Genomic DNA, 10183 nt, shown 5'->3' with positions numbered 1-10183 from the left:
GTTGGCCGCTTAACCGACTGAGCCACCCAGGCGCCCCAGCCAGACAATGATTTTAAATGGGAAGCTAAGCTAGTATTAAGCACTTGGAGCCAGCATTCGTAGAGGACCTTTTCTATCAAATAGGTTTTGGTTGTCGCATCTTTCAGTTTCAAGGCATCTAAAGATGTGAGTCCCTTGTGAGCAGAGATTATGCTTTAGTTAACCCAGTGTACTCAGTACCTGGTAGGGTTCTTGGCACTGAGTGAAAACTCAGTGCATGTTTCATAAACAGTGAATGGATCTGAACTAGTATTTCACAGTGCACTTCGTATGATTGGCCTTCAAGTCACTAACACAGTCCAAAGAACAAAAATTTGACATTCTATGTGAAAGGTACGATGCCAGATACTGGAATCCAGCCAGAAATATGAAGGACATATGGAAAACCTCATTGCAAGAGAAACAATCACAAATACAATAAAACCATAATTCAAGGCGCAATAAATGTGATTGATTCCATACAGATATTGACTAAATTTCCTTTCCCATCTGTTTTACATTATTTTAGCATTTACTGTAACCTCTTTGTGTTTAGAGATGAAAGTAATACATAATTGAATTCCAGAATTATATTTTACACAATATAATTACCTACTAAAAGTTTAACATTGATGTTCTGAATTTCCTTAGAAATTCAACAGTTCGTGATTTATGGCATGGACCCTCCATAAATAAAAAATGTATTTCATCACAGATCATGACAAGAATCTTAGCAAAAGAGAACATGAAATTCCAAATTATTCTGTTGCTACCTTTGGGAGTGGTATTTCTATTCTTTTATAAATCTCGGTAGACGTATTATTAGCTCAACAATTTAAAACTGAAGATGAAAACCAAGATCTATTCCTATTTCACCATGTGAAATTGTCATAGCCATTCTGAGTGTGAATGTCAGCTCCTATATGTCAGTTTCTTCAACTCTAAAAGTCAGTTAATCCCTTGCTTTATCCCAGGCTCATCATTTTCCAGGTCAGGTTGTGTAATGGCTTGATCTGAATTATTGGTCTATTGGCCAAGTGAGAAGATAGAAGTAAGTCCTAAGGGAGATACATGCTTTTCTGTAAAGCAGAGGCATCTACACTGTCTCTAAATGAATAAGGAGTGCTAGCCATTAATAGAAAGAATCCGGACATTTCTGCAGACCCAGAAGGATCAGGAGAGTGTTGGGTTTTAAAGTTCTTGAGTGCATTGACTTAGAGTTCCCCACTTTGTCTCCCTCTGTCCCTGATCATGGTAGTGGAATTTCTTGGATTGACAATTTAATCTCTGGAGTGTTGCAACCCTTATAATTAACTCATAGCCTTGGGGCTCCTGGGTGGCTCAGCTGGTTAAGTGTTCGACTCTCCATTGCGGCTCAGGTCATGATCTCATGGTTCATGAGTTCGAGCCCTGCAATGGGCTCTGTGTTGACAGCTCAGAACCTGGGATTCTCGATCTTCCTCTCCCTCTGCCCGTCCCCTGCTCACTCTCTCTGTTTCTCTCAAAATAAATAAATAAACTTAAAAAAAGTAATAATTAAGTTGTAGCTATACGTACATTTTGGCTACAGGAAATTGATATTTATTAATATGTCATCAAGGAGGTCCCTTTACTTCCACATTTTGTTCCAAGTTAGCTATTAATCCTCTTTATCCTTTAGTGGTCTTTCTGCAATGCATTGTTATATTCCACAAGGTAGGTTAGATCTCTTTGTAATTTCTCTGCAGCCTCTAGAGAGGATTAGCCTCAGGTGACCAGGCAGATATGTTCCTTTCCCATCTCTTACAAGGAGAATCACAAGTATGTCACAGTCACAAGGGACTGTAGGAACGAATACATATGCATGCTCTTGTCCCTCTATGTTATACTAGCCTGAAGGGACCTGGAGAGACTGACATTCTGAAAAATAATATATTGTTCCATTGTATCAACAACATCATAGTAATTAAATTGGATGAACAAATGGCAAGTGTGTTAGAAGCTTTGACAAGATTTATTCACTCCAGGGGCACCTGGGTGGCTCAGTCGGTCAGGCAGCTGTCTCTTGATTTTGGCTCAGGTCACGATCTCCCATGTTCATGAGTTTGAGCCCCACATCTGACTCTGTGCTGCCAGCACCTGCTTGGGATTCTTTCCCTCTCTCTCTCTCTCTGATCTTCCCAGGCTCTCTCTCTCTAAATATATAAATAAAGTTAAAAAAAAAAAAAAAGGTTTTATGCTCTCCAGATGGTAGGAGGAAAACCCAACAAATACTCAGGGTCCTACCATCTCAGTAAGGACAACGAACAAATTGTTAAATCTCTCTCCCACTACCAGGAGAGAAGCCCAGTGCCGGATAAGATTCTTTGGGTTCCTGAGGCAGGATGTCCACACTCGGGAATGTTGTCCCAAACCACTTGCCCTGTGATGTGGCAGGCTGTGAGCTTTGTGTGGGACCCAAAACAGAAAGACTCTGCAGGAGTTCCAGTTTAGAACACAAGCAGCTTTGCCACGTGAGGCATATGACCCTGCAGACCCTGTCCTATTGGAGGTAACTGTGATTAGAAAAGATGCCGTATGGAATTTTTGCCAAAGCCCTACAGGAGAATCGCAGTGGAGACCTCCAGGGTTCTAAGGTGAGGCTATACCTTTTCAGAGAATCATCCACCATTCGGAAACCAGCTACTGACACCTTGTTAGACATAACCCCTGATCACAGAAGAGCATGTGACAGAGTGACTAGACCAACTGACATCAGCAAGGCACTGTCTCAGGCCTACCTTTTCAATACTGAGTATTGTAATTAAAAATGTATTTGCTACTTTGATAGGCAGATCATAGTAGCCATTTTTATTTAGTAAGAATTTCTTTAATTTTTATTGATCTTGAATATATACATGTGTGTGTATATATATATAAAATATATATAATATATATAATATATAATATATATAATATATACATATATACATATACATATATGTTATATATAATATATATAATATATACATATATACATATACATATACATTATATATAATATATATACATATACATATATATATGAACATTTGTGTTTCCTTTTTTGGAAACTAATGTTTAATTCCTGTACTAATTGGTCTGTTTTACTGATTTGATATATTAGGAAATTTTTTAAGCTTTATTTACTTATATTGAGAGAGAAAGAGAGAGTGCACTAGCAGAGAGAAGGGCAGAGAGAGAAGAGAGACAGAATCCTGTGTTGACAGCATAGAGCCCAACATGGGGTTCAATCTCACAAACCAGGAGATCATGACCTGACCTGAAATCAAGAGTCTGATGCTTAACTGACTGAGCCACCCAGGCACCCTTATATTAAGAATGTTAATATGTATATATACATACAGACAGACATATACATATATATATGTATATGTATGTATGTAGACATATACATATATATGTATATGTATGTATGTATATATAAAGAATATTTACTTTTTAATATTTAAAATATATTCAATGTTAACAAATATTAACAAAATTAATATCTATGTTCCCTTTCCAACCTCCAGTTTGCCCTTTGACATTCGCTTCTATTTATAATGAAGCATAGGAAATTACCCTTGTCAATGTTTAGAAGGTGATTTTATGAACCTTTCCTTTGCGGTTCCTTCCTTTGATGTCAGTGTTTTAAAAAGTCAAGGTATTTAGTAAAACTTTCCATTTTAAGAATAGTGCACACTTTTAAAGATACAAACTTTCAGTTACAAAATAAATAAGTCCAGGGAATGAATTTATAACATGGTGACTATTTAATTATACTGTATTGTCTATTTGAAAGTTGCTAAAAAGAGTATAGCTTAAAAGCTCTCACAACAAGAAAAAAAATTGTAACCATGTGCGGTGAGGGATGTTGATGAGACTTCTTTTGGTGATCATTTTGCAATATATACAAATATCGAATCGTTATGATGTACACCTGAATCTAATAAATTGTTATATGTCAATTATATCTCTATAAATCATAGAGGCAAAGAGAAAAAAAAGTCATCCTTGCCATTATAATAAATTTGGAAAATACCTAGTGTTAGGGAGGAAATTCCTTTGTTTTCCCAAAACCTTAAAACCATCCCTAGACATGTTTTAGAGTATTTATGTCCCACATTTGTACTATGCATATTTTCTGCATATTTGAAATAATACCAAGTATCCAATTTCCCCTCTCATGTTTTTCTTTTAGCATTTTCTCGTGGCATTGATACTGGCTGTGTACTACCCAACTTAAGATCTTCACCATGACTATTGCTTTTATTTTTCCCTGCTATAAATAATGCTACAATAGGCAGCTTTGTATATGTGCTGCCTTCATGTAATCAATGAGTTATTTCCATCGAATAGACAGTCTCAGACAAAATGGAATCCTGAGTCGAAAGACATACTTGAGAACCCAATGCATGTTGCCAAATTTCTTTCACGGTATTTCTTCCTACCACAATTATGAGCCGTCACACAGTGTCCAGTGGACGAATTTTCTGCTCTTGGTGGTCCATGGTTTGCCCTTTGGGCCATACACACACATATATGCACACACACACAACCAACCCTTGCCCGTGTTTTAAATGGAAATTATAGTGATGTTTGCCTCCTTTTGGTTATAGTTCAAGGTAAAGAAAAAGTAAATTGTGGCTTATGAGTTATTGATTGGAAGCAGGGTATCATTTGTCAAAGCAGTCATTGGCCTGATATATCAGCAACTGTACAAACACATATGCCCCCATCACAGATTTTCTGCTCATGTTCTGTTATGGAAACACAAAGGCTTATTGATTGCATTCTCAAATTAAAGCTCAGCTCGACGGTTGCAAACATACCATTGCCTATAATACATTTATTTTTGAGACTTGTTTAACTGTAGCAGCAAAGAAAATCAATGTGTGGGGCCCAGCTAGACTGACCTTTAACAAACAAAATAACCTTTGATTTCTTTGTTTTCCCCTCCACTCTTCATGGAATTTTAGTCTTGCTCTTCTAAGATCTCATGACCTCATGGTACTTAGAAAATTCCACAAAATTAGTATTGGGTAGTTTGGGGTGAGACAGAGGGAGAAAGAGACATTTGTACTGGTTGTCACTTTCTATCTATTTTTTTTCTCTTAAACAGTTTTATTCAAGTCACTTTACGGTGATAACAGTGTCATGGGTGTTTGTATTATGTCCAAACTCACCAAATTGAACTGGTTGTCATTAATGGCCCAGTGCAGCAAACCTTTATGGACTGATGCATCTTGATGCGTCCTTATTTTTCTTTATCTTTCTCTGCTCCCTTTTTCTGGGAGGTTTCCTTTGATGGAGTAAGTATGGTACCTTAGGAACTAATGTCAAATAAAAAATGAAAAGGCTCTCAGGTGACACAAAAATAAATGCACATAGAGCTCATCAAAGAAGCTCAGGCTTCTTCAAGACGAAACACCGTCTGTATTGGTAACATAAACAGCTCTTGCACATGGGATCTATGTCTTTGGTGCCTCTGGAAAACATGTTAATGTCTGTAAAATGCTTGCTCATTGACTGAGTCTCCCTAGTCAAGGCTGTGGGGAAGGGAGGTAGATGCTATAAAAAACACGGAGCCTGGAGAACATGTCATGCTGAGGTTTAAGAATACCAGTGTCATGGGGATAGTGAATGTGATGGCATACTTTGGCCTCATTCATTCATTATATATATATATATATATATATATATATATATATTATTTTTCACAGATTTTATGGAGTATAATTGATGTACAAAGAATGACACATGTTTAATGATTACTATTTACTGATGAGTTTGGACATACATAAACATCCATGATATGATCAACAGAATCAAAACGATAGACATAACCATACTTTTGTTTCCCTGTATCCATTTGTGTGTGTGTGTGTGTGTGTGTGTTAAGAATGCTCAACATGAGATCTACCCCCAGAACAAAGTTTGAAGCACACAGCACCATACTTGTAACTATAAGAACCATATCGTACAGCAGATTTAGAACACATTCATTCATTCATTCATTATTTCAATTATTTATTAATTTACTTACTGCAGAAATACTGAACGCTGACCCCAAGCCTGAGACTGGCTGTCTCTATGCTCAAAGTCCAGCTGCAGAAGCAGACATATAAATAAATAAGAACAATTCACTGAACTAAGTCCTAGAGTTGAGGGATGCCCATAGTATCACGGGAGCCCTTAGAAAAAAGTGACCTGGGGCGCCTGGGTATCTCAGTCGGTTGGGCATCCGACTTCGGTTCAGGTCATGATTTCATGGTCTGTGAGTTCGAGCCCCGCGTCCGGCTCTGTGCTGACAGCTCAGATCCTGGAGCTTGCCTCAGATTCTGTGTCTCCCTCTCTTGCTCTGCTCCTCCCCTGTTCATGCTGTCTGTCTCTCTCTCTCTCTCTCTCTCTCTCAAGAATAAATAAAACATCTTAAAAAAAGGTGACCAAGTCTAATAGAGCTGAAAAAGATCTTCTAGCAGAAAAGTCAAGATTCACTGAACTGAATCTTCACAGCTGTGTAGACACTGCATTTGCTGAGAAGACGAACAAGACAGGGCAGAGGGAGCACCAGTGTGGCAGGGTGCTCTTGGGGGAGTTCAAAGGTGATCTGGGTGGGGAAAGGGCCACATGGAATGTATGGCTGGAACCAGAATGTGGAAAGTCCTTTAGCCCAGGTAGGAGTTTAGAACTTTTTTTTTTCTCTTTTCCTATAGCAGAACAGCATGGTCTACATGTTTGCCTGAAAATTGATTCTCAAACGGCAGCCAGTTGGAGTCAGACAACTTACTTTTGCAAGACCTGTAATGAATTCCATTTCACTCACAATCAAATCCAGCTCAAAATGGCTTACAGGACATCGCATACCTCCTCCCTTTCAACCTGTCATCTCTTAGGGGGTTACCCTCTCATTCACTCTAATCCAACCACATTGACTTCATAACTGTTCCTCAAACACTAGGTAGCTTCCCGTCCCAGGGTCCTTTCTCTGATGTTTCCCTGGCCTGGAAATCCCATCCCTCAAATCCACATCATCTGCTCATCCCCTCTCGGTCGGCCTTTGCTGAAACACCTCCCAGCCTTTGCCAACCACTCTGTTGCATTTTGCATGGTGTCTTCGACCCAGAAACTCCTTCCCCTTCCCAGCTTTACTTTTTATCATCGAATTTCGTCACGATCAGAGATACTGCATGTTTAATTCACCTCTTTGCTAATTTCCTAACTTTTCTGTTTCAAATATAAGGTCCAAAAAGGCAGATACTTTTATCTGCTTGGTTCATTTGGGTGTCCCTGCCTTCTGGTTATTGCTCAATACCTATGAAATGAAAAAAACAGCATTCTTCTCTAAAACATCCTTGCATAAAAAAAAAAAAAAATTAAGGCTTTATGGGAACTTCCTTTATTCATAAACATGTATCCCAAATGTAGCATATTAATTTTCATATAAAGCACATTAGAATAATATAGTTGCTAACCATCTATAAAGAACACAGTTTGAAATTGTACCCATCCTCTACTGTGTGGCTTAAGGCAGGTTGGTGACTCAACGGGCCTCAGCTTCCGCATCTCTGACTTAAGCGGTGGTTGGGGTGGGTAGATTTCCAAATCCTCATTTACAATTCCATCACTGGGGAGGAGAGAAGTATGAGACAAAGACACAGGGGGATCCCTGAGGTCACTCAGTGAGGTCCTCATGGAAATGATCGACAATTTTTGGTACATGAGGTAAAAAGTGGGGAGAGGAGAGAGAGAAATTAGAAAACTTTTCAAACATTGCTTCCTCTTTGTGGTGCTCACGTACTACGCTCTTATCCCAATGCAGTCAGCTATTAATATTTGAAGAAAAAAAAAAACAAACGAAACTCATATGTGGCAAGGAGATAGGGATGTGAAGCTATGCCTTAGGCATCACTCAGTCTAAGATTTTGGCAAGAAAGAACCAGGAAAGAAATAGAGAAAAAGGGTTTTCAGACTCAGATGTGGCCCTTGTGCTGAAAGAAGAAATGGTATTCTTAATGAGACTAATATTAATACTGAATTTTTGTTAATAATAATACGCAAAATATTTTATTCTTACTGACAGCATGTCGTGTAGAAACTGCTTCTCATAGAAACTAATAGAAAGAGTTGCATGTTAGATAGTAATAAAGGACATTATTTGCCCATATGCTTAAATAGGTCTTGCAATGAGCACAAAGGTACAAGCTAATCAAGTTCCCTGAGATTTAGGATTTAGAATTTAAGTCAACAATTGACACAAAAACAATTGCTTTGCTCACCTGGACAGAGTGTCCATCTATAGGTAATAATAGTAATAGCAAAATTAGTAATTGTTGCTCAGAAGTGAGTGCCACTTATATGCCAGGATAAGGAGTAAGCATTTCACTTAGTTAAGTTTAGCAAAGATAGTCTAGCTCAAGTGCTGGCAAATATTTTCTGTAAAGAGCCAGATAGTAAATATTTCAGGGTTTGCAGGCCATAGGGTCAGTCTCCTTGCAACTACCCAACCCGGTCATAGATGATATGTAAATAAGTGAGCATAGCTGTGTCCTAATAAAACTTTATTTACAGAAGGTGGCAGTGATGAGATTGGGTTACCGGATGTATGACTTCCGTTTGAGTTCATTTGAGAGCTATGATACTTCTAAGGTATTATTCTTTTTTTTAAATATTTTTTTAATGTTTATTTATTTTTGAGAGAGACAGAGACAGAATGCGAGTGGGTTAGGGGCAGAGAGAGAGGGAGACACAGAATCTGAAGCAGGCTCCAGGCTCTGAGCTGTCAGCCCCAAGCTTGAGGCAGGGCTCAAACCCAAGAACCGTGAGATCGTGACCTGAGTTGAAGTTGGATGCTTAACCAACTGAACCACCCAGGTGCCCATCTAAGGTATTACAGGTGCCCATCTAAGGTATTACTCTTAACCTCAATTTATTGATTAAGAAACTGGGGCTCAGTTAGGACCCATAACTTACCTGGGATGTTGAAGGGTCAGTGTTCTAATGCTTGTCGATTTGATCTCGATGTAAATGTCATTTTCCTTACGTTGCCTTTTTTGCTTCTTTGTGATAAATAAAGGTACCTTTCTTGCCCTCTCTGTCCTTTCTCACTAGAAGAACCATTGGGCTTAGAGAAGACAACTTGTTTCCATTAGCTCCCATCCAGCCCCGAATTTCAGTAGGCAACGTGCTTACTGTTTCTCAAGGACGATCCCTGCTCCAGTGCCCAAGAACGTTTGCTGACTCTGCCTCTTCATCCCACCTCTGCTGTTCTGCCTACACTGCAAGCCTGATAGATGAGCCTTATTTTAGTGTCAAACTCAATTTGTCAATGCTATCATCTTTCCTTGTGTAGTTCTGAAAAACAAGGGAGTGGGCTTGGAACCAAGGGCTCATGGAATACTCATCAACCATGATGAAATTCCTTCTTGTTGGAAAGAAACAAAAAATCATGCTGGGAAGCTGGACTTGGGCCAGGTGTGGCAAAGGAAAGAATAAGAAAGGCAATCTTTGCTGGAAGGAATGGTGCGGGGCCAAGGAGTCAAGATTTGCTGATGCAGTAGCTTTCACCTAAGCTGCGTGGGCTTGGGTAGTCCACTTTGGTGTCCTTCTCATTGATGATAAGCAACACGATTTCAAAGTATAACCTTTTTAAGTCCCCAGAGGTCACTTGCTCTCTTCTACACACTGACCGGGATCTTACCAGAGTCAGGAACCCTAACAGGTGCACGTATCTGAGGGCAACTTCCCAACCTCGCAGTTCAGCTTCATCATCAGCTCCATCCTGGTCATCATGCCCCCTTCCTCATCAAGAACCAAGAAGGTCGCCCCTACCTGGAGCTCCTTGTTCGTTGTGGTTTCCACCATGAGAAATGACAGTCTCCCCAATAAGCTGACATCGGCAGTGACTTACCCGTCTTAGAAAATCTGCCCCCAACCCGAAGGAAAATACAGTATCCACAGCACCATATAACTGGAAGCTTGTGTCAGTTGCAACTGTTCCCTCAAAGAATATCAAGGTCTCTTGTCAAGTTTTACTTGTAAAACAACCTTATGGAAAACTACAAAAAACACTCACATCAGGTACTGCCTTAAATAGAAGAGCAATTTTCTAACATTAACTCCAAAGAATTACATTAACATGCAAGCCTCACCTCACCCAATCTTC

Source organism: Panthera leo, chromosome B1, assembly GCF_018350215.1.
Source record: "Panthera leo isolate Ple1 chromosome B1, P.leo_Ple1_pat1.1, whole genome shotgun sequence".
In the NCBI taxonomy this organism is placed as follows: domain Eukaryota; kingdom Metazoa; phylum Chordata; class Mammalia; order Carnivora; family Felidae; genus Panthera; species Panthera leo.
Note: the sequence above shows the minus strand (reverse complement) of the source record.